Source organism: Carcharodon carcharias, chromosome 4 (genome assembly GCF_017639515.1).
Source record: "Carcharodon carcharias isolate sCarCar2 chromosome 4, sCarCar2.pri, whole genome shotgun sequence".
Classification (NCBI taxonomy): Eukaryota; Metazoa; Chordata; class Chondrichthyes; order Lamniformes; family Lamnidae; genus Carcharodon; species Carcharodon carcharias.
The window spans coordinates 64,108,640-64,132,508 of NC_054470.1; the positions used below are offsets into that span (position 1 = coordinate 64,108,640).

Consider the following 23,869-nt stretch of genomic DNA (forward strand, 5'->3'; position numbering starts at 1 on the left):
TCACAGACAAAAGCATAAAGAGTTGTTGAAGGTGGTGATATTATCTAAAAGAATGTGCTAATTAAGAATGGATAGCAGGACAAGCAAGGTAGCTCTAGTGGGGGTGGGATGAAATAAGACTAAAAGGGCATAAAAGGTATAGATTTAAAAATAATGGAAATAGGTGGGAAAAGAAAAATCTATATAAATTATTGGAAAAACCAAAAAGGAGGGGAAAGAAACAGAAAAGGGGTGGGGACGGAGGAGGGAGTTCAAGATCTAAAGTTGTTGAATTCAATATTCAGTCCGGAAGGCTGTAAAGTGCCTAGTCGGAAGATGAGGTAGTGTTCCTCCAGTTTGCGTTGAGCTTCACTGGAACAATGCAGCAAGCCAAGGACAGACATGTGGGCAAGAGAGCAGGGTGGAGTGTTGAAATGGCAAGCCACAGGGAGGTCTGGGTCATGCTTGCGAACAGACCGAAGGTGTTCTGCAAAGCGAACCCCCAGTCTGCGTTTGGTCTCTCCAATGTAGAGGAAACCGCATTGGGAGCAACGAATGCAGTAGACTAAGTTGGGGGAAATGCAAGTGAAATGCTGCTTCACTTGAAAGGAGTGTTTGGGCCCTTGGACGGTGAGGAGAGAGGAAGTGAAGGGGCAGGTGTTGCATATTTTGCGTTTGCATGGGGAGGTGCCGTAGGTGGGAGTTGAGTAGGGGGTGATGGAGGAGTGGACCAGGGTGTCACGGAGGGAACAATCCCTACAGAATGCCGCCGGGGGGGGGTGAAGGGAAGATGTGTTTGGTGGTGGCATCATGCTGGAGTTGGCGGAAATGGCGGAGAATGATCCTTTGAATGCGGAGGCTGGTGGAGTGATAAGTGAGGACAAGGGGGACCCTATCATGTTTCTGGGAGGGAGGAGAAGGCGTGAGGGCAGATGCGCGGGAGATGGGCCGGACATGGTTGAGGGCCCTGTCAACTACCGTGGGTGGAAAACCTCGACTTCAGTCTTTCTTTAGTTCGAAGGAATTTTTGCTCATCCAGTACTGGATGTTCCACAAGCAGTCTGACAATTTAGACAATGGAGGGGTTGCAAGAGGTGGTGGAGGCAGAACATGTAGCAGCATGTAAATGAGAAATAGGAAGGGGCAAGGACAGATCCTAGGGGTGAGCGGGACACCAGAGGTTATGTATAAGTCGGAAGATAAGCCATTGCAGGTGATTCTCCCACAGGCGTGCAACCAAGGCTCATAAGATAATCCCTACAGTAAAATCCAGTTTCATTTTTCATTTTCAAATTGAAAAGGCACTGTATCATGCAAGTTTCAGACTTCAAAAATTCCTCTGCAGTTGAGCAAAATATTTTAATAACGTACAGTCACTCTTATCTATAATTAATACAAGACTACACGCATCCTAACCCCTCAAGCTCATGTAAAATACTTCAGGTTCACTCACGAGAGTGAAATTCCCTCATTTCAACGTGACTTATTTTGGCATACTTCACTCCTTTAAGTGGGTTTTCGCAGTGTCTCAATCTATTTTGTTCTGATCTGCAGCTAATTCCTCATTCTCCTCGACGTTGGCAGTCACCCTGTGAGGAAGGACAGAAACTAACGGATCTTTTGAGCTGCAGTTACACCGCCAGCTCTCGGCTGAATTCGGACGTGCGTCTGCTGGCAAGTGGCAACAAGACTGCAGGGAGGCTGCGCGGTACTCCGGGTTACCCCAGAGCACAGCGACCTTGGGCTGAGCGCTGTGAGCAGTGACTCCCCCGGTCACTGTCTGCAGGCGGCAGTACTGTTGCTGGGCACAGAAAACCCACGACGCCTCTGGGGTCAGCCTGACTGCGGCCTTCGCCGCATCCACACACACAAGAGGCAGGGCCCTAAAAAAGCCACCCTCACCCCGCGACCAGGCCGGGCCTCCTTCGCCACCCTCACCCCAGGCCGCTTTCCTTCGCCACCCTCATCCCGGACTCACATCCTGAGCAGCTGCGACCCGCTCTCCGGTAATCGCCCGCTGCCGCCGCGGTCTCACCGGCCGCCAACTCTGACCTCTAACCCCGGCTTCGCGGAGCTAGGCGGCCCCGGGTGAGGACGGGGGTTGGTGGTTGCTAGGTGACTGGTTCCTTAGAGACCGTTGCACAGACCTTACTGACCACATCAGGTTCCTCACTGAGGCTGAGGAGATGGTTCTTTTGGTCTCATTCAGCCCAGGCATCTTATTAATAGGATCAGGTAGGGACTTTGGGAATTTCTGGGTGAAAAAATAAAAACAAGATCCATCTAGATTACAAAGCAAAAAACTGCGGATGCTGGAAATCCAAAACAAAAATAAAAATACCTGGAAAAACTCAGCAGGTCTGGCAGAAAGTTCTGTTGAAGAGTCATACGGACTCGAAATGTTAACTGTGTTCCTCTCCGCAGATGCTGCCAGACCCGCTGAGTTTTTCCAGGTATTTTTATTTTTCATCTAGATTACGTTCTGCCCAATGTAAGTAGCATTTTGGAAACATGGCTCCATGGTGACCAAGACTGGGAACTGAATATTCAAGGATATTCAACGTTTAGGAAGGACAGACAAGAAGGAAAAGGAGGTGGAGTTGTACTGACATTGAGGGATGGGATCAGTAAGGAAGGATCTCAGATTGGAAGAACAATGTGTGGAATCTGTTTGGGTGAAGCTAAGAAACAGCAAAGGGCATACATCGTTTGGAGTTGTTTATTGGCCACCAAACAGTAGTGGTAATGTGGGACATAGTATTAATCAGGAGATGAGAGAAGCATGTAGCATTGGTAATACAGTAATCATGAATGACTTCAATCTGCATATAGACTGGGTAAACCAATTGAGCACTAATGCTGTGGAAGATGAGTTTCTGGAGTGTGTTAGGCATGGCTTTCCAGAGCAGTATGTTGAGGAGCCATCTAAAGGACATTCTATTTTAGATCTGGTATTATGTAATGAAAAAGGTCTAGTTAATAATCTTGTTGTAAAAGAACCTTCAAGGGTGAGTGACCACAATATGATATATGTTTGAAAGTTTGACATTATGTTTGAAAGTGAGGTAGTTCACTCTGAAGCAAGGGTGTTAAAGTTGAATAAAGGAAATTTTGAAGGCATGAGGGACAAATTAGCTGAGGTGGATTGCGAAAATACATTAAAAGGTATGACTGTACATAGGCAATGGATAGTCTTCAAAGAATTATTACATAGCTTACAGCACCTTTAGGTTCCGTCAAGGTGCAAAAACCGCAAAAAAGAAAAGGTTATAAAGTTGCCAGAAGTAGTAGTAAATCTGAGGATTGGAAGGTTTTTTGAATACAGCAAAGGAAAACCAAGAAACTGGTAAAGAAAGGGAGAATAGAGTATGACCGCAATCTAGCAAAAAAACATAAACATGGACTGTAAAATCTTCTATAGTTATGTGAAAAGGAAGAGTTTGGCTAAGACAAATGTGGGTCCATTACAGGCAAAGTCAGGAGAATTCATAATGGGAACAGAGAAGTGGCAGAGAAGCTAAATGTTTACTGGGCGTCTGTTTTCACTGAGGAAGATACAGGAGATCTCCCAGATTTAAAAGCCCAAGGAAGTAGGGGGAATGAGGAGTTGAAGGAAATTAGTCTAAGTAAGAAGGCTGTATTGGAGAAATTAATAGGACTGAAAGTTGATAAGTTCCCGGGTCCTGATATTCTGCATCCCAGAGTGTTGAAAGAGGTTGCTATTGAGATACTGCATGCATTGGTGATCATTTTCCAAAATTCTATAGATTCTGGAATGTTCCTGAAGATTGGGAGGTAGCAAATGTCACCCCACTATTTAAGAAGGGAAGGAGGAGAGAAAACAGAGAACTACAGACCTGTTAGCCTTACATCAGTAGTAGGGGAAATGCTAGAATCTATTATAAAGGATATGATAAATGGATACTTGGATAATCATGATCTGATTTGGCATAGTCAACATGGATTTGTGAATGGGAAATCATGTTGGGCGAACTTGTTGGAGTTTTTTCAGGATGTCACTGACAAAATTGATAAAGAAGAGTTGATGGACGTAGTATACTTGGAATTTCAGAAGGCTTTTGATAAAGTCCCCCACAGGAGGTTGATTAGCAAAATAAAAGTAAATGGGATAGGAGGCAATATACTGGCATGGATTAAGGATTGGCTAACAGGCAGAAAACAGACAGTAGGAATAAAGGGGTTGGCAGGCTGTGACTAGTGGGATACTTCAAATCATAGATTCTTCTTGGAACTTAGCTTTGGCTGCCTGGTTGGCAAGGCTTTTTTCTGTGACTTCAGATCCTGTTGCCAGCTTTGGAATGCTGTCTGTTTACAATCGATGAGTTTGTATAATTCTGCATCGCTCTCTTAAAGTCAGTCTTGATGTCTTTAAATGGTGTGTCCATGGATTTCTTGGCATATATAAGTAATGATTGATTTCAATGATTGATAGTCATCTTGGATGTTGCCATGTGATCACCCATTCCTGTAGTTTCTGATTGAGTTGTTTTTGTAATTCCTTAAGCTTGGTGGTGTTTGACAGATCAGAGACCTCGAACTTTCTCCATACTTGTTGTGGCTTTTCTTTCCTTTTGGGAGCTGCCTCAAGTGCCAATACCAAGCAAATGAGTCGGGGCTCTGTTCATTATTCATTGACCATAATCATAGCACATGTAATGTGCACTTATTTTTGATCCCTAGTCCTGACAGTCACATAGTTTATTAGGTGTCATTGCTTCAATCTTGGCTGTCACCAGGATGTCTTGAAACCATTTTTTTTTGGTGGAGGTTGTTGGTGCCCACAAGATTGTGCTCAGCACACAGGGTAAGAAGGTGTACACCATTGGAATTGGTCTTTCCAACTCCATGCTTTTCAGTGGTGTTTGGCCAAAGGGCATGGTTGTCCCCCACCCTGGCATTGATATCACTGCAAAGTGATTGACTGTGATGGTACAGCTGCCACTATTGCATCTAGGTTAGAAATAAATTTTCTTTCACTTCATCCGTGGAGTCCAATGTAGCTGCATAAGTGCAGATGAAGGTGACAGATTGATTGCCTTTGAGATTAAGATTGAGTCTCATAAAATGCTTATTGATCCTAACAGGTCTCTTTGAATTTGCTTTTGATGACAAAACCAACTCCATGAATTCTGTAAGATAAAAACAAAATACTGCGGATGCTGGAAATCAACTGTATTCTTCTCCGCAGATGCTGTCAGACTTGCTGAGTTTTTCCAGGTATTTCTGCTTTTGTTCCATGAATTCTGTGTTCTTCTTGTGATTTCCGTTTCCAGAGAAAGGAAGTTACCTTCTTTGATTTGTCCCTTGTCTGCTTTACAAGTCTCACTAAGGGCTACTATGCCAATGTCTAAGAATCAGATCTCACGGCTAATATTTCTGTTCGTCTCTCAGGCCGCTCTGAGTTATTCATTAATAACCTGATATTCCAAGATCGTGTTTTGATTGTTTTTGAGAGTTTCAGCCGCTGATGGGTGATCCTGCTGGATGCAGTTTTCCAGCCAGGTTTGGAGTGAGGCAGGCTATTTATAGGGCACCTTTTCTAATCCCTTTCTCCGGCTTGGTGAGCAGAGCTAATCCTGAAGAGACACAGCTACAAACATCAAACCACCTTTCTGCCTCAATTAAGACTGGAGCAGTTAATTACTTCTGCCACTAAAGGTGGGCAGAGGTAATGTTTTCACTCCTATTAGATTGTCAATAAACAATGTATCTCAAAAACTAATGGATGGATTTCAGTGAAACTTGGTACATAGATAGGGTGTGGCCCAAGGAAAAACCAATTAGTTCCATATCCAGCTCCTGGAATATTTTAAAGGATCCATTAATATTAGGATACAGGATTAATTGACTTTTTTTTTTAGAATGTTGTGGATTGTGGTGGAATTTGTCACAGCTATAAAAATATGAGCAGAGTTTTCAGAGCATGTTGTTAGGTGTGGATTGGCCTGAAGCCTCCTCAGTTATATGGAATAAAAAGATTTCTTTTTTCAGCTTTGTAATTACAGAGCATCAACCAGGCAGGGGAAAGCTTCAAGGAAGAGCTGCGTAATCGTAATAAAGTTGAATTAACACAGCATAGCTGGGGTATGTACTCCACTGAGTGCTGTCTTCACTTGTTAGTAACTGCTGCTTTTGTGTCAGATTGGGACTAGAAGCCCCTAGGTATCACAGGGAGGGGGTAGTGTAGTGGGACTGTCACTGGACTAGTAATCCAGAGGCCCAGGCTATTGCTCTGGGGACATGGGTTCAGATCCCACCAAGGCAGCTGGTAGAATTTAAATTCAATTAATAAATCTGGAATTCAAATCTAGTCTAATTGTGACCAAAAACCCATATGGTTGCCTTATGCCCTTTATGAAAGAAATTTGCTGTCCTTACCTGTGACTCCAGACCCATGTGGTTGACTCTTACCAACCCTCTGAAATGGCCTAGCAAGCCACTCAATTGTATCAAACCGCTACAAAGTCTAGAAAGAAACCAGGCGGACTACCTAGCATTGACCTGGACACTGGAAATGACCCTGCAAAGTCCTCCTTGCTAACATCTGGGTGCTTATGCCAAAATTGAGAGCACTGTCCCACAGACTATTGAAGCAACAATCTGACAGAGTCATACTCATGGAATCATAACTTACAGACCATGTCCCAGACATCACCATCCCTGGAATGTCCTGTCCCATCAACAGGACAGACCCAGAAGTGACAGCATAATGGTATTCAGTTGGGAGGGAGTTGCCCTAGGAGTCCTCAACATCAGCTCTGGACCCAATGAAGTCTCATGGCATCAGGTCAAACATGGGCACAGAACCTCCTGCTAGTTATCACATACTGAACCCCCTCAGCTGATAAATCAGTACTCCTTCATGTTGAACACCATTTGGAGGGAGCACTGAAGATGGTAAGGGCATAAAATGTACTCTGGTTGGGGGACTTCAATGTCCATCACCAGAGTTAGTTCAGTAGTACCACTACTGATGAGCTGGCTGAGTCTTAAAGGACATAGCTACTATACTGGGTCCTCGGCAGGTGGTGAGGGAACCAACAAGAGGGAAAAACCTACTTGACCCCTGTCACAAATGCATCTGTCCATGACAGTATTGGTAGGAGTGACCACTGCACAGTCCTTGTGGAGACCAAGTCCTGTCTTCACATTGAGGATACCCTCCATCGTGTTGTGTGGCACTACCACCATGTTAAATGGGACAGATTCAGACCATATCTAGCAACTCAAACCGGGCACCCATGAGGCGCTGTGGGCCAACAGCAGCAGCAGAATTGTATACAAATACAATCTGTAATCTGATGGCCCAGCATATCCCCCAGTCTACCATTACCATCAAGCCAGGGGATCAACCCTTGTTCAATGAAGAGTGCAGGAGGGCATGCCAGGAGCAGCACCAGGCATACCTAAAAATGATGTGTCAACCTAATGAAGCTACAACACAGGACTTCTTGCTTGCCAAACAGCGGAAGCAGCTTGCAATAGACAGCCAAGCGATTCCACAACCAATGGACCAGACCTAAGCTTCGCAGTCCTGCCAGATCCAGTCGTGAATGGTGGTGGACAATGCAACAACTAACTGAATTGGGAGACTCCACAAATATCAGTGCAAAAGACAAGATTGAAGTATTTGGAGCCATCTTCAGCCAGAATTGCTGAGCGGATGATGCATCTCGGCTCCTCCAGAGGTCCCCAGCATCACAGATGCCAGTCTTCAGTCAATAGGTTCTGGCAATAGTGCTGAAGACTTGTGCTCCAGAACTAGCCAACCTCCAGCCAAGCTGTTCCAGTACAGCTACAACACTGGCATCTACCCAGCAATGTGGAAAATTGTTCAGGTATATCCTGTTCCCAAAAAGCATGATAAATAGAACCTGGCCAATTACTATCCCATCAGTCTACTCTTGATTATCAGCAAAGTAATGGAAAGTGTTGTCGACATTGCTATCAAGCGACACTTACTCAGCAAGAACCTGCTCACTGATGCTCAGTTTGGGTTCTGCCAGGGCCACTCAGCTCCTGACCTCATTACAGCCTTGATCCAAGTATGGACGAAAGAGCTGAACTGAAGAGGTGAGGTGAGAGTGAATACCCTTGGCATCAAGGCTGCATTTGAGCGAGTATGACATCAAGGAGCCTTAGCAAAACCGAAGTCAATGGGAATTGGGGAAAACTTTCCACTGGTTGGAGTCATATCTGGTACAAAGGAAGGTGGTTGTTGGAGGCCAATCATCTCAGTTCTGGGACATCACTGCAAGAGTTCCTCCGCGTAGTGTCTGAATCTCAACCATCTTTAGTTGTTTCATCAATGACCATCCATCCATCATAAGGTCAGAAGTGACAATGTGCAATCATCTGTGAACAATTTTCAGCACCATTCACAACTCCTCAAATATTGAAGCAGTCTGTGTGCATATGCAGCAAAACCTGAACAACGTTCAGGCTTGGGCTGATAAGTGGCTAGTAACATTTGCACCACACAAGTGCCAGGCAATGCCCATCTCCAACAAGAGAGAATCCAAACATCTCCCCTTGACATCAGGCAGTTTGGGTTCTGCCAGGGCCACTCAGTGACCTGTGAGATGCAGCGATGTGTAGCCATTTGGGAGGTGCCATCAAGCCTGCAGCTGAACATTGCAGGGAGCCAGAAGCAAAGCCCACAGTGACTTTGATGGCTACTGGCAGGGCACGGCAAGCAATGCTGCAAAGTATGAGGGCATAGTTCTCTAAGACCATCTGCCTGGAGAGTCACCATTTCCTGAGAAACTGGTTCTCAGTCATCTCAAGATAGCCCCGTCTTCAACAATAGACCCTGTGCTGATGGTATAGCCAACATGTCCATCCTGCCCTCCTGATGCCAGGGTGTCTAGCCTTCCTGTAGAGGGTATTACACCTCATCACCACTGCACCCAAAATCTGAGAGTCATGCCCCCATTGCCAGCTGGAAACTTTCTTTTATGCTCCCCCTTCTCTTATGCTGCATGATGCTAGGAGGGTGACAACCCCCTACATAGCCCAAGTGCTTACTGCCCATTCTCCTGGCAACTTGAACTGACCCGATAGTACATGTGTGCCAATGGCCGAGGCTCCCTCTACACCACTCATTCTTTCTTGGGGTGTATAAAATTCCCTGGGGTGGCCATGACATGCTCCCCACTGTGTGCCCACCACCATTCACCTGGTGTGCCCAGACAGCGCATGCAGCCTGTGCGCACACATCAAAACCAGAACATGCCCCCCCACAAGCTCAGATTGGACAGAACTTTGCAGCCACCCCTCCTCCAACCCTGGGGATGGCATTGGGAATCCAACGCATCAACCAGTGCCATTATTTTCATCCCCTGCCCAACTCGATACTGCCCATGGGGAGTTCTAAAAATTCAGCCCTTAGAGAGGGATGAGCTATTAGGAAGGACTAGACAGCCAGTAGCTACTGCCATGCAAAATTAGCCCTTTTTAAAAAATGTGTAATTTAGCCCAGATGCTGGAATATTTACAAATGTTTGTTTATAATTTTTTTCTCCTAGTTTGAGAGCTTACAAGAAATAGGAGCAGGAGTAGGCCATTCGGCCCCTCAAGCCTGCTCTGCTATTTGATAAGATCATGACTAATCTGATTGTGGCCTCAAATCCACCTACCTGTCTGCCCCCCATAACCCTTGATTTCCTTTTGATCAAAAATCTATCTAATATAGTTGAATATGTTCAATGATCCAGCTTCTACTGCTCTCTGGGAATTCCAAAGTCTAATGACCCTCTGAGAGAAAAAAAAATCCTCCCTCTTAAATGGGAAACCCTTTATTTTTAAACTATGTCCCCTAGTTCTAGACTCCCCCACAAGGGCAAACATTCTGTCAGCATCCACCCTGTAAAGTCCCCTCAGGATCTTGTATATTTCAATAAGATCACCTCTCATTCTTCAAAACTCTAATGGGTATAGGCCTAACCTGCTCAACCTTGCCTCATACGCTAACTCCTTCATCCCAGGAATCAGTTGAGTAAAACTTCTCTGAACTGCTTCTAATGCAATTATATCCTTTCTTAGGTAAGGATAAATAAGCATACAGAAAAAATCAAAACTACACCTCTATCTGGATGCATTGCATATAGATAAACTGTTTCTGTTAATTGCTTTCTGTTGACTTTACCAGGAGAAGGCAAATATGTAACACCTGTTCAAGATGCAGATGCTAGCTTCAGAGATAAGACCAAGCCTCCATTTCTTATTTATTTAGCTCACTTGGTAATTGTACACCCAGGCTCTGCAGCAGGAAGAACTTCATGGCACCTGCAGTCTATGTTCTGCTCATTGGAAACTCTAGAAAAAAAGGGCAGAATTTTCCACTCTGGAGTTTAAGTCCAGTGGCAGGCGGGAAAGTCGGCATGATTCCCGTTGGGTGGTGGGGCGGATGAACAGACCCGATCTTCCGCTTTTCAGCTCATTAAATATGCATCAGTGAGGAACACGGCGAATCTCACAGCGGGGATGCCTCAATTGATGTGTGAATGAACTGAAGTTATACATTAAGTGAGAATGTCCTTTACAGGTTTCCCTCCATCTCAAAGCCAGCAGACAAGTTCTAAGCCCTTCACCTGGCCTCTGTCTGGACATGGCAACCTCACTCCACCTCTTCCAGGTAAAAGACATCCTGGAGGGCTGGAGATGGGTGTTCCTCCCATTCATATGGAGATATTGCTCTTTGACCAGAGTGATGGGAGTCATGTGCAAGAAGCCTTATGCAGACACTTTTCTGGTTGTCTCCACCACCCTCAAAATTCTATGGAGAGACCATTGACTTGGCAGCATAGAAAGACTAACCGCATGATCCCTTATCAGCCATGACCATTATCCTGGGAGGATGGAGGCTTAGAGTTTTGCTGCCCTCAGCAATGCCCCTTGGAGGCATTCCACCTCCCTCCCTCCCTCCCTCCCTGCCTCTGCCTGCAGCCGATGGCAAATGGCACAGAACGAATGGCAGCTCCACACCTTGCTGGGATCTCAACGTTATGGGACACATGAGTCGGGAACAAACCTGCTGCATTGTGGGCTTCACAAAGAGAGGAAAACACAAATAAGCATCTTTGACAATTATTAGGGTACCCCTTTAGTCAGCCACTTGTGCTGACCTCAGATTCCACCCACCTGAAAAGACCCTCCTCCCACGTTGAGGAATCTCACTGACTGACTAGCAGCAAGGTCAAGGTGGTGGCATAGTGGTGTTGCCACTGGGTTGGTAATCCAGAGACCCAGGCTAATGTTCTGGGGACCTGGGTTCAAATCCCACCACAGCAATAAAAACCTGGAATTGAAAGTCTAATGATGAATATGAAATCATTGTCAATTGTCACTCATGACCTGGTTTGGCCTACGTGTGAATCCAGATTCTCAGTAATGTGATTTTACTCTTAAATGCCATAAAAAGGAATAAAACTGGATGGACCATCCGGCATCGACCTAGGCACCGGAAATTACAACGGCAAACCCAGCTATGTTGACCTTACTAACATCTGGGGCTTGTGCCAAATATGGGAGAGCTGTCTCACAGACTAGACAAGCAACAACTGGAGTCATACCTTGCAGATCATCTCCTAGATGCCACCATCACCAGCCCTGAGTATGTCCTGTCCCACCGGCAGGACAGACCCAGCAGAGGTGGCGGCACAATGGTATACAGTCGGGAAGGAGTTGCCTTATGAGTCCTCAACATCGATTTCAGACCCCATGAAGTCATGGCTTCAGGTCAAACATAGGCAAAGAAACCTCCTGCTGATTACCATGTACCGTCCTTCCTCAGCTGATGAATCAGTAATCCTCCATGTTGAACACCACTTGGTGGAAGCACTGAGGGTGGCAAAGGCACAGAATGTACTCTGGGTGGGCGACTTCAATTTCCATCACCAAGAATGGCTCGGTAGCACCATTACTGACTAAGCTGGCCGAATCCTAAAGGACATAGGTCTGCGGCAGGTAGTGATGGAACCAACAAGAGGGAAAAACATGTTTCATCTCATCCTTACCAACCTGCCTGCTGCAAATGCATCAATCCGTGACAATATCGGTAGGAGTGATCACCGCATAATCCTTGTGGAGATGAAGTCCCATCTTCACATTGAGGATACCCTCCATCGTGTTGTGTGGCACTATCACTGTGCTAAATGGGACTGATTTCAAATAGATCCAGCAACTCAAGCTGGGCACCCATGAGGTGCTGTGGGCCATCAGCAGCAGTAGAATTATACTCAACCACAATCTGTAGTCTCATGGCCCTGGCATATCCCCCACTCTAGCATTACCACAAGTCAGGGGATCAACCCTGGTTCAATGAAGAGTGCAGGAGGGCATATCAAGAGCAGCACCAGGCATACCTAAAAATGAGGTGTCAAACTGGTGAAGCTACAACACAGGATACTTGCATAAGCAGCAAGTCTCTGCAGTCCTGCCACATCCAGACATGGTGGTGGACAATTAAACAACTCACTGGAGGATGTGGAACCATCCCCATCCTCAATGATGGAGGAGTCCAGCACATCAGTGCAAAAGATAAAGCTGAAACATTTGCAACAATCTTCAGTCAGAAGTGCCGAGTAGATGATCCATCTCAGCTTCCTCTGGAGGTCCCAGCATCACAGATGCCAGTCTTCAACCAATTCAATTTACTCCATGTGATATCAAGAAGTGACTGAACGCACTAGATACTGCAAAGGCTATGGGCTTTCACAATATCCTGGCAATAGTACTGAAGACTTGTGCTCCAGAATTTACTGCACCCCTAGACAAGCTGTTCCAGTACAGCTGCAACACTGGCATCTACCTGCAATCTAGAAAATTGCCTAGGTACATCCTGTACACAAAAAGCAGGACAAATTTAACCTGGCCAATTACTTCCCCATCAGTCTACTCTCGATCATCAGTAAAGTGATGGAAGGGGCCATCGACAGTGCTACCAAGCGGCGTTTGCTTAGCAATAGCCTGCTCACTGACGTTCAGTTTGGGTTCTGCCAGGTTCACTCAACTTCTGAACTCATTACAGCTTGGTTCAAACATGGACTTAAGAGCTGAACTCCAGAGGTGAGGTGAGAGTCACTGCTCTCAAAACAGAATTTGACCATGCATGGTATCAAGGAGCGTTAGCAAAACTGGAGTCAATGGGAATCAGGGGAAAAACTCTCCACTGGTTGGAGTCGTACCTAATACAAAGGAAAATGGTTGTGGTTCTTGGAGTTCAATCATCTCAGTTCCAGAACATCACTCAGGAGTTCCTCCGGATACTGTCTCGGGCCCAATAATCTTCAGCTGCTTCATTAATGGCATTTCTTCCATCATAAGGTCAGAAGTGGGGATGTTCGCTGATGATTGCATAATGTTCAGCACCATTCGCGACTCCTCAGAACTGAAGCCGTCCATGTCTAAATGTATAAGACCCAGACCATATCCAGGCTTGGGCTGACAATTGGCAAGTAACATTCGCACCACACAAGTGCCAGGCATTGACCATCTCCAATGAGAGATTCTAACCATTGCCCCTTGACATTCAATGGCATTACTATCGCTGAATCCCCCACTATCAACATTCTGGGGGTTACCATTGACCAGAAGCTGAACTGGACTAGCCATAAACATACTGTGGCTGCAAGAGCAGGTCAGAGGCCATCCCCACCTCCTGACTCGCCAAAGCCAGTCCACCATCTACAAGGCACATGTCAGGAGAGTGATGGAATACTCTCCACATGCTTGGATGAGTGCGACTCCAACAACACTCAAGAAGCCCGACACCACCCAGGACAAAGCAGCCTGCTTGACTGGCACCCCTTCCACAAACATTCGCTCCCTCCACCACCAACCCACAGTAGCAGCAATCTGTACAATCTACAAGATGCACCGTAGAAACTTATCAAGGCTCCTTAGGCAGCACCTTCCAAAACCATAATCGCTACCATCTAGAAGGACAAGGGCAGCAAATACATGGGAACACCACCACCAGCCATTCACAATACTGACTTGAAAATATATCGCTTTTCCTTCATTGTCGCTGGGTCAAAATCCTGGAACTCCCTCCCTAACAGTACTGTGGGTGTACCTACACCACGTAGACAGCAGCAATTCAAGAAGGCAGCTCACCACCACCTTCTCAATGGCAACTAGGGATGGGCAATAAATGCTGGCCTAGCCAGTGGTGGCCACATCCTGTAAATGAATAAAAGAAAGGTTGGAAAAATAGTGCATGTTATCTTTCAAACTCGCCTTACCATCTTCCATCCTCTCTGTCACCCACCAATTTCACCCCACCACAATGGACCCACCCGACAGCACCATTCATCTTCCCTCTGTCACCCTTAGACCTCCCCCTGGTACCCTGGACACTGTCACGTTCAACCTCCATATGCCTTTCCTCCCCTCAGAGCCAGCACCCATTACCATTCTCATGCTCAACCTTACCCTGTCCCCTCCTGTTGTCCAAGCCATCTGTCTTGTCCCCCTCTATGACCCACCTGATGAGACCTTCACCTACCGGATTCTCACCCTGGACCGGCCACCTTACCACATTACACTCACCTCTGACTGTGACTGTTCCATTCTGCCACAAGTACCCTGAGGTCTCTCCCGAGGACCCCATCATCAACACCATCAACCTTGCCCTCTTAAGACACTCCCCCCACTTCCCTGGACATTCTCTCAACCCTTCCTCTGATATTCCATCCCCCCTCTTCCACGGACACTCTCCCCACCCTTTCCATTTAAGCCTGCCTCCCCTGTCCAGTCTTCACTCCATCCTTCCACTCTACCCCCCACCCCATCCCAACCACTTCCAGCCTTCACCTGCCTCTTGTCCAGCCTTGACGCAGCATTTGTCAACAGCACTCAAGTGAAGCGAGGTCCCAAAGAAGAAGAATGCAACACCTACGGATTGCAAAGTCGCGGAAGAAGTGAAGCTCGCCAGGTGCACTCCACTTATATACAGTGGTAAAATTGAACATCCTAAATTCTCTCTGGCGAGGTGGTTAATTTGGAGGGCGAACTTAATTCCAGTGAGGGATTCTTTTAATGACCATGATGAGGTGCTAATGCATGCAAATAGGGTTCCCTACATTGTTCGTTGGGAAGCTCAACCTGCCTCTAACCTTCCTTGAAAGTCGGGAGAACAAAATTCCAACAATTTACCCTGCCTCCGGGAAATAGATTTTTTGCCTCCTTCCAAATTAAGTGCCCCAGCCTGCCATGATTCCTGCTGCTGGCGAGAAGGGAAATTTCCACCCAAAGATTGCAATAACTGTGTTCTAAAACCACTGAGGGAATTGAAATATCACAGTAATATTTCTATCTGATGATTTAACTTGTGCGTATGTTTCCTTTTAATAAACAATGAATGGTTCTAACGTGAGCTGCAGACTGTCATTGTGGCATTTTATACTTAGCAGTGATATCAAATGGTATACACTGGCATCTTCTGCACTGCAAGAGACATGGCGGCCTGGAAATCTACGGCTCAAAGCTTAGGCAACTTATTCTTATTGTTGCTTAGATTTCTTACTTACTGGTTTGTCCTGTCCTGTGTGGACCTGCGGGCTTGAAGGGGCTTTTAGGGCTGTTGCCACTTTGGTTGATAAATCCTAAATCAGGACTCCAGTATCTGGGGTAGGATCCTGAACTTGAAGTGTTTGCACATTGATGGTAGCTGGGAGTTAAGCTGTGCATATGGACTCTGAGGTTCAATGGTATGGATCTACGCCTCAAACAGATAAAACACTCGATATTCAGGTATTAAAAGTAAATTATTTGCCCTGCAATGTGTTATCCCATATAAAACAATAACAACTTGCATTTATAAAACACCTGCAATGTAGAAAAACATCCCATGGTGCTTCACAGAGGCATTATCAAACACAAGTGCTAAAGATGGGGTGACCAAAACCTTTGTCAAAGGGATGGGTATTAAGAAGCACTTTAAAGGAGGAGGGAGGCTCAGAGGTGGAGGGGTTAGGGAGGGAATTTCAGAGTATAGCACCTAGATTATTGAAAATATGATACCAGTGACAGACTGAAGGGAGAGAGCTATGCAAAAAATGCCACAGAGTCAGAACAGTAAGCAGTTTGTTGGTGGTGGGTTGGGGCAGGGGGCTGGAGTAGGATAGAGGGACAAGACCACAGAGTGGATTAAACACTAAGATAAGAATTTTAAATTGGAGGTATTTGGAGAGTAGGAGCAATTGTAAGTCAGTGAATACAGGGATAATTAGGTGAGAAAAACATTAACTCAGTTTCTCTTTCCACAGATGCTGCCAGACCTGCTGAAATTTTCCAGCACTTTCTGCTTTCACTTCAGATCTCCAGCATCCGCAGTATTTTGCTTTTATTTAAGAGAAGTTGGGTGGTTAGTGAGGATGGGGCCAAAGGAGCAGAGGTGGGATTCAAGGATGAAAATAGTTTGAAGGGGGCATGAATTGGTAGAGAAGCTACAGAAAGATTCAAATTCCGGGCTATGGCTTGGGGAAGCCTTGGGGAAAGCTTCCCTTGTTGGTCAAGGATGGGTGGAATGGCAGAGGCAACTGAACAGATGGTCTCAATCTTAGTAACAAAGAAATTGACAGGCTCCTCACACTTGTGGGTGATGGTGGGGAAGATTTCAGGCAATGGTCAGTAGTGCAAAGATGCTGGGTGCAATCTTTGCTCTGCAGGGTAGCTTTGGAGTAGAGGTTGGTTTTGGCAAAGGAAAGTATGGCCTGATAGCAGTTGATCTATCCATCCTGATCTGGTGGCGGATGTCTAAACCAATTATACGTTAGACATGTTCAATTCTACATCTCTTAGATTTGAGGGATTGAAGATGGAGGCCATATCAAGGAGAAATGATCTGGTGTGTGAAGTAATAGATTTTGGTAGAAAGAATGAGGAGAGACAATATAAACCAAATGATACCACTTTAAAAGGGGGTACAGGAACAGAGAGAACTGGGACTGTATGTACACAAGCCTTTGAAGGCTGTTAAAGAAGCAAATGGGATATGTGCCTTTATAAACAGAGGCATTGGGCATGAAATTGGGCTTACTAGTGCCACTGACACTAGCACAGTGGAAGCCCTAAAGCAAGAAAATACCATTTGTCTGTACTTCTGGCATGGACCATGTCACGAAGGATGCTAGCACAGATGTGCCATGTGTGTGTTGTAAGGGTCAGGCATGATGCTATCATGACATTCAACAGCTGTTCTGGCTGTTTTAACATTAGTTTCAGGAATTTTGCACATATCCACTGAAAGCCTATGCTGATCACTGCTAGCTGAACAGATGCTGAGCAACATAAGGGCTGCAGCCCCTAATAGTACTGTTAAAAGGGTCAGACACTAACTTGCAGCTGAGATGCTTTTGACTTGCTTAGGCTGAGGTTTTGGAAGTACTGTGTTGTATTTTTGGTGGTTTTTTTGGAAAGCTGGTGCTTAAAATCAAGGATAAGACCGGATTGAGTGACCAAGGTACAGGAGCTATGGTTGCAGTACCTTTTGGTCTGTAACTTGACCATCAAATGAGACGAAAGCTGCAGAAAGGAGAAGTTCCGAGAAGAGGAGGAGGAGGGATATACACATAAAGCCCTCCCCACTATGAGTTTTACAACAGCACTTCTCCTACCTCCACCTTAACCCAGGAGCAATGCCTAAGACCACTGAATTCAACAAAAATATGGTTATTGTACTATGCCACCTCCTTCAACCCAACCTGAATCTGACGCTGGCAGCCTTGCTGGTCAAGGTCACAGTGACATTGAACTTTCCATGACAGAGTAGATGATATCTCGAGCATTTCCCAGTTTGCCTTCCATTGGATCATGCAAAAGGTTAGGAGGCCATCTATCCCAAAAGTGCTTTCTCCCTCAACAGAGAGAAGTAGGATGAGAGGGCAGATGGCTTTGCCATGATAGTGGGATTCCTGATGGTGCTCGGTACCATTGATTGCATGCAGGTGACTCAACAGGCCCTCTATGTTAACAGATACTGAGACATTGGCTGCCCTTCCACTTGAGCTTCAGTGAAAACTGAGTGAGCAGCCACCAGGTGCTGCGGCTTGGTTGAGTCTACGAATGCTGTCATGGAGCTGGCCACCACTTCCACTGTGGAAACTTTGGGCTTCAAACTCTGTGTGATGTCTTCTGCCATGTTTCAGCTAGGCTCCTCCATGCTCTTTACCAATGACAGAAGGCTTTCTGGCAGGTCTGTAAATGCACCAAGCACCTGGGCATGCATCATTATTAGTGACCTCCTGTGTGTTGCCTCTTTGAAGTCATCACCTGAATCCTGCGCAGCCATCTGGGGAATTGGCATACATGACACTTTTCCCTAGCCCACTTCTACCCAGTCACATTGTGCTGATCCTGTGCTTAACCTCTAAGGTGCACACAGTGCCAGTATCTAAGCTGGTGGCTGAGAGCATCAAATCAAGTGACTGCTTCCTTACCACTAGTGGGGTTGCTCTCTTTCTTCACCCTGGGTGTTCTGTATCTGACACATGGCAATTCTTGGGTATCTGAAAGATAAAATCTAAAGCAGAGGGTCAGGGCGAGTGAGGTGGGGGGGTGAGGTCTTGAGATGGAAAGCAAGAGATCTGTGGTGACCCAGCTTCAGTTTGCACATCATGACAGATAGCAAGTTGAGGTTGGGTTGGGAAATAAAATGGGCCAAAAACCAACAATGTATAGCCATCATGAATAGTCTCAGCGACACCAGATACTACAGGCTCTGTTGCAGCTGGCCCCATGATAAAGAGCACCATCTCCTCCATGGGCTCATTGGATGAAGGTGGCCTGGCCTCACTGGTTCTCTGCTGCTCTCTTCTGTTGTGTGATACCTTGTCTTGCAAGGGACAAGGCAGAATGTCAGTGATTAGTGTGATCAGCAAGAGACATTGGATAGGCTGGCTGTAAAATTGATAAAGTCACCAGGACTGGATCGAATGCATCCAAGGATACTGAGGGAAGTAAAGAAGGAAACTGTCCATAATCTTAGATATAGGGGTGGTACCAAAGGACTGAAGAATTACAGATTTTACAACACTTTCCCCTTTACTCGCCCCCCCTCCTCACCGTCCAAGGGCCCAAACACTCTTTTCAAGTGAAGCAGCACTTCACTTGCACTTCCCTCAATTTAGTCTACTGCATTTGCTGCTTCCAATGTGGTCTCATCTACATTGGCAAGACCAAACGTAGACTGGGTGACCGCTTTGTGGAGCACCTTTGGTGTGTCTGCAAGCATGACCCAGACCTGCCTGTCGCTTGCCATTTCAACACACCACCCTGCTCTCATGCCCACATGTCCGTCCTTGGCCTGCTGCAATGTTCCAGTGAAGCTCAACGCAAACTGGAGGAACAGCACCTCATCCTCCGATTAAGCATTTTACAGCCTTCCGGACTTAACGTTGAGTTCAACAACTTCAGATCATGAACTCTGTCCTCCATCCCCACCCCCTTTCCGATCCCCCTTTTTCCAATAATTTATTATTTTTTTAAAATACATTTTTTAAAATATATTTTTCTTTTCCCAACTATTTCTATTATTTTTTAATTTATTTCCAGCAATTGTTTTATCTCCGCCTTTTAGCTTATTTCTATCCTTTCCCCCACCCCACCCCTACTAGGGCCATCTGTCACTTGCTCATCCTGCTTTCTACCCTTAATGTCACCATTAGCACATTCCTTATATCACTACTGTCAACACCTCTTTGTCTTTTTGTCTCTGACATCTTTGGTAATCTCTTCTTTGCCTCCACCTATCACTGGCCCTCCATCCAGCTCTACCTGTCCCACCCCCCTCAACCAACTTATATTTCATTTCATTTCTATTTTTCCTCAGTTCTGATGAAGAGTCATACGGGCTTGAAATGTTAACTGTATTCCTCTCCGCAGATGCTGTCAGACCTGCTGAGTTTTTCCAGCTATTTTTGTTTTTGTTACAGATTTTACACGTTTGTTCAAAAAAAGATAAACCCAGCAACTACAGGCCAGTCAATTTGGCAGGAAAGCTGTTAGAAATGGTAATCTGGAGCAAAATTAACAGTCACCCATAACAAGTGTGGATTACTTAAGGAAAGCCTTGTTAAAAATAAATCATGTTTCGCCAACTTGATTGAAATTTTTCGTGAGCTAACAGAAAGGGTTGATGAGGGTAATGCAGTTGATGTGCTGTACATGGACCTACAAAAGGTGTTTGATGAAGTACTAGGTTTGACAGCAAAGTTGAAGCTCATGAAATAAAAGGAACAGTGACAGCATGGATATTAAATTGGCAAAGTAACAGGAAACAGAGTGCAGTGATGAAAGGTTTATTTGGACTGGAGAAATATATACTGGTGCTCTCCAGGGGTCTGTAATAGAACCACTGCTTTTCTTGATATATACTAATGACCTGGACTTGGGTGTACAGAACACAATTTCAAAATTTGCAGATAACACAAAACTTAAAAGAATTGTGAGATGTGAGGGTAGTGACAGACTTCAAGATAACACAGACAACCTGGTTGATTGGGAGGACATGTCCCAGATGAACTTTAATGCAGAAAAGTGAAAGGTACAAAATAATGGCCTCCTTCTGTGCTGTTACCATTCTACAATTCCATGATTTGAATCTTGTGCAGCACTCTGGGCAAAGTGCTGAATAGCTAGGGCTTTGTGGAGGTAATGAGAGATGGGTCTGAGGCTGGATTCCGTGGAGGTGTGTGAAGGTGAAGTGGATTAAGTGAATATTAGGCATGAGTGCTGAGTGCTAAGGACTGATACTAGATGAGTGATGGGGTTGTGGTGCATTGAGCAGTATTAGAAAGTGGTTATGTGGTGGGTAGGAGATGTAATGTGCAGATCCATTCACTGACTTGACCACCTGTGTGAAGTCATTAACACTCTTCCAGTGCTGCTGTGTGGTGCACAGGGCCAGACTGTAGGAATTGATCTCCATGGCAACCTGCTCTCATTCCTTTCGGAGGGTGTTCTTTGAGGGCCTCCTGTGGAAATATAGTCTCTCCCTCCTGACCATCTCTATGGTGAGGGCCTCCAGCACAACATCCATGAACCCCCATGGAGCCCTTTCTCTGCCCTGTTGATCCATCCCTCTTGGTATTCTTTTTATTGGTATTCTTTTAAAAACACCTGTTGTGGTCAACTGAGGAGTCGAAAAACAGGGGAGCCATTCTACCACTTCCTACCTGACCATATCATTTATAAAACACTAAGCAGGCCCCAGCTGGATTATTGTGACTTATTCTGGGCACTACACATTAAGGATTTCCTCAAGCCCTTAGAGAAAGTGCTGATGACATTTACTGGAAAGGCACCAGGGCTGAAGGACTTTAGTTATATGGGGAGACCAAAGAAACGTGTGTTTTTCTCCTTAAAGAAAAGAAGGTTAAGGGAATATTTGATATAGGTGTTCAAAAATCATGATAGTTTTGTTGTAAATAAAGAGAAATTGTTTCCAGTGGCAGAAGGGTCAATAACCTGACGACATAGATTTAAGGTATTTTGCAAAAGAACTAGAGTGATATAAAGACCTTTTTTTTCACATAGCAAGTTGTTACGATCTGGAATGCATTGCCTGAAAGAGTGTTGGAAGCAGATTCAATAATAACTTTCAAAAGTAGATTGGATAAATACCTGCAGGGAAAAAACTTACAGGGGAATGGGGAAAGAGCAGAGTAGGACTAATTGGATAGCTCTACCAAATAGCTGGCACAGGCATAATGGGCTAAACAGTCTCCTGCATTCTATTGTTAAGAAATAGAGATAGTTTAAGTATGTTATATTTGTATTCTTATGGGTTTTAGGAATGAGTTTTAGCTTTAATGTTTAACTTTGATTTGTATTTCTGTATGTGTGTGTTAGGAAAAGGTCGAATTGAGTTTTAGTTACACTTTAAAAGGTGCCTGCATTTCTAATGACACTTTTACAACTGTTGCAGCTAAATTAAACAAACAAGTGTAGAGAAACTGGGCTGTTGCCTAGCAACAGGGGCCCAGAGCAATAGGTCCCTCCCACAGACACACATGCAAGGAACTAGAAACAGCAGTTTGATTTGGAAGCTCTTTGAGTTCAGTTGGTTTCAGGAGGGACTGGAGCAAAGGGGACAGATAGCAAGTCCCAAACTAAAGAAAAAAAACCCAAAACCCAGGGGAGTGGAACAGGAGAAAGTCCCAAACAAACCTTCTAGTCAAAGGAAGGATAGGAACCTGGAAAAGCTCCTGTGAAGTGATGTTAAGAGTGAGGGGCAGAGAGAAAGGCTCCAAGCTTCAGATATAAAAAGACAAAAGCTGCAGAGGGCAGAATTAAAACGAGAACAGCTTGCAAGAGGCCAGAAGGTCCAAAAAGATGGCTGAAGGTCTGTAACTCTTTGCTACGGCATGTGATACAGTAGTGTACTGTTGACAGCTGAGTCAGTGAGAGAAAGTACGTGGAAGACAGCTTGAATGCATCTGGTAACCCACGGGAGAGTAACATCAGAAGGAGAGTTTGAAACCCTGGAGGTGAGCCCTTACAGAAGGTGTCTGAGAGAAAGCGTGGGTTTGGGAGAAGATTCCAAAGCGAGTGTGGAAATTGGAAACCCTCGCGTGAAAGACAAAGTTCAGTGAGACTGCTTGGCTCACAGTGTGACAAGCGTCTAGTGGGGAGTTGATGAGAGATCCATAACATCTAGTTGAGGTGACATCTGTCACTTTGTTTCAGAGTGCGGTTTGTCTGACCACAGGTTACCCATTGGTTTACATGCACTGTGTACTTACTGTGAACATTAGAATATAAGATAACTTTTGTAACTTGTGTTATCCTTATAAATCTGTATATATCTGTAAAGGAGTATTGTCATATGGTTCATTTTGTTTTATTTCATAAATGTTTTATGCTTTTGTTAATAAGTCATTAGCTGACTCTGGTGACTCTGTTCAGTAGCACCTATCCATGTATCTAAATTAAAAAATCCAGCTGGGTTCCACCTGGGGATCAGGCTTGTCCAGTGGTCGCCTCAGCTGGAGATCGTATGATTCTAAGATGAGAGGACTAAATATTTGGTAGAGGATAAGGACATCAGCATTGGAGTGAGTGAATAGTTGGTCAGATTAGTGATTGCAGAAGTGTTGGGAAAGAGGACCAAAGGCTAGACAATCGGCAGGTTGAAAGTAATTGACTTGGGGAGACATTTTTGATTCAAGACATAAGAAAGTGATTGGAATGGGACAGGGGAATAAGGGTTGTGAGGGATTCAAGAAAGTGACCAAAGATGGTTTCACCTGTGATCAAGACTATGGGATTATAGAGGCCACGTGAGATGGAAAGTGAGTGTGCCTGTGTATATCGGCTGGTGAGTGGGAGAAGGCTCTTGTGGATTATAAACTGGCATAGACCAGTTGGACCAAATGGCCTGTTTTTGTGCTGTATTCTATATAATTCTTTGACTTTATACATAAAAGATTGCAGGGTTAGTCAGTATTGTATCCACATTTTTTCTATACACAATAAAAGTACAAGCATGCATGAGAGTTTTAGTAGAACTAGTAAGGATCCAAAACTGCTAACTGTAACTATTAACATTATCTGCATGTAGTCTTCATTTGTTTTTCTCTATATGGCTTGAACAAGTCACAGAGATTGACCTTTTTAACTGCCCGTGACAAATATCATGTTCGTTTTCTTCAAGTTGTCCTGGTTCCAGATTTCAGTAGAGGTGGTCCAACTGGAATTGCTAAAGCATCTTCTGCCATGATAGATGTTCCCATTAAACTTTGTACACAAAACACATTAAAATATTTCATAATTACAGTTAATATATACAGAGCATTTCTGAACTAAGACAAGGGTAAAAATTGTGCAGATGTTTATTGTGATTCATTATTCCCCAGGACATACC

General features: G+C 44.9%; 1 protein-coding gene across 10 annotated transcripts in view; it reads right to left on the reverse strand.

Moving 5' to 3' along the window:
- LOC121277027 (zinc finger and BTB domain-containing protein 41-like) overlaps positions 1 to 23,869 on the reverse strand; it is a 71,374-nt gene that overhangs the window by 25,393 nt on the left and 22,112 nt on the right. For 6 of the 10 annotated variants that reach the window (XR_005942788.1, XR_005942786.1, XR_005942785.1 and 3 more), the window contains exon 1: positions 1,958 to 2,061. The exons of 1 other annotated variant lie outside the window; for it this stretch is intronic. The gene's annotated coding sequence lies outside the window, so the exon portion shown is untranslated. Of the gene's footprint in view, positions 1 to 1,432; positions 1,685 to 1,957; positions 2,062 to 23,869 lie in introns of those variants that run through there. 3 more of the 10 variants (XM_041185918.1, XM_041185917.1, XM_041185919.1) reach the window with 3 other exon arrangements.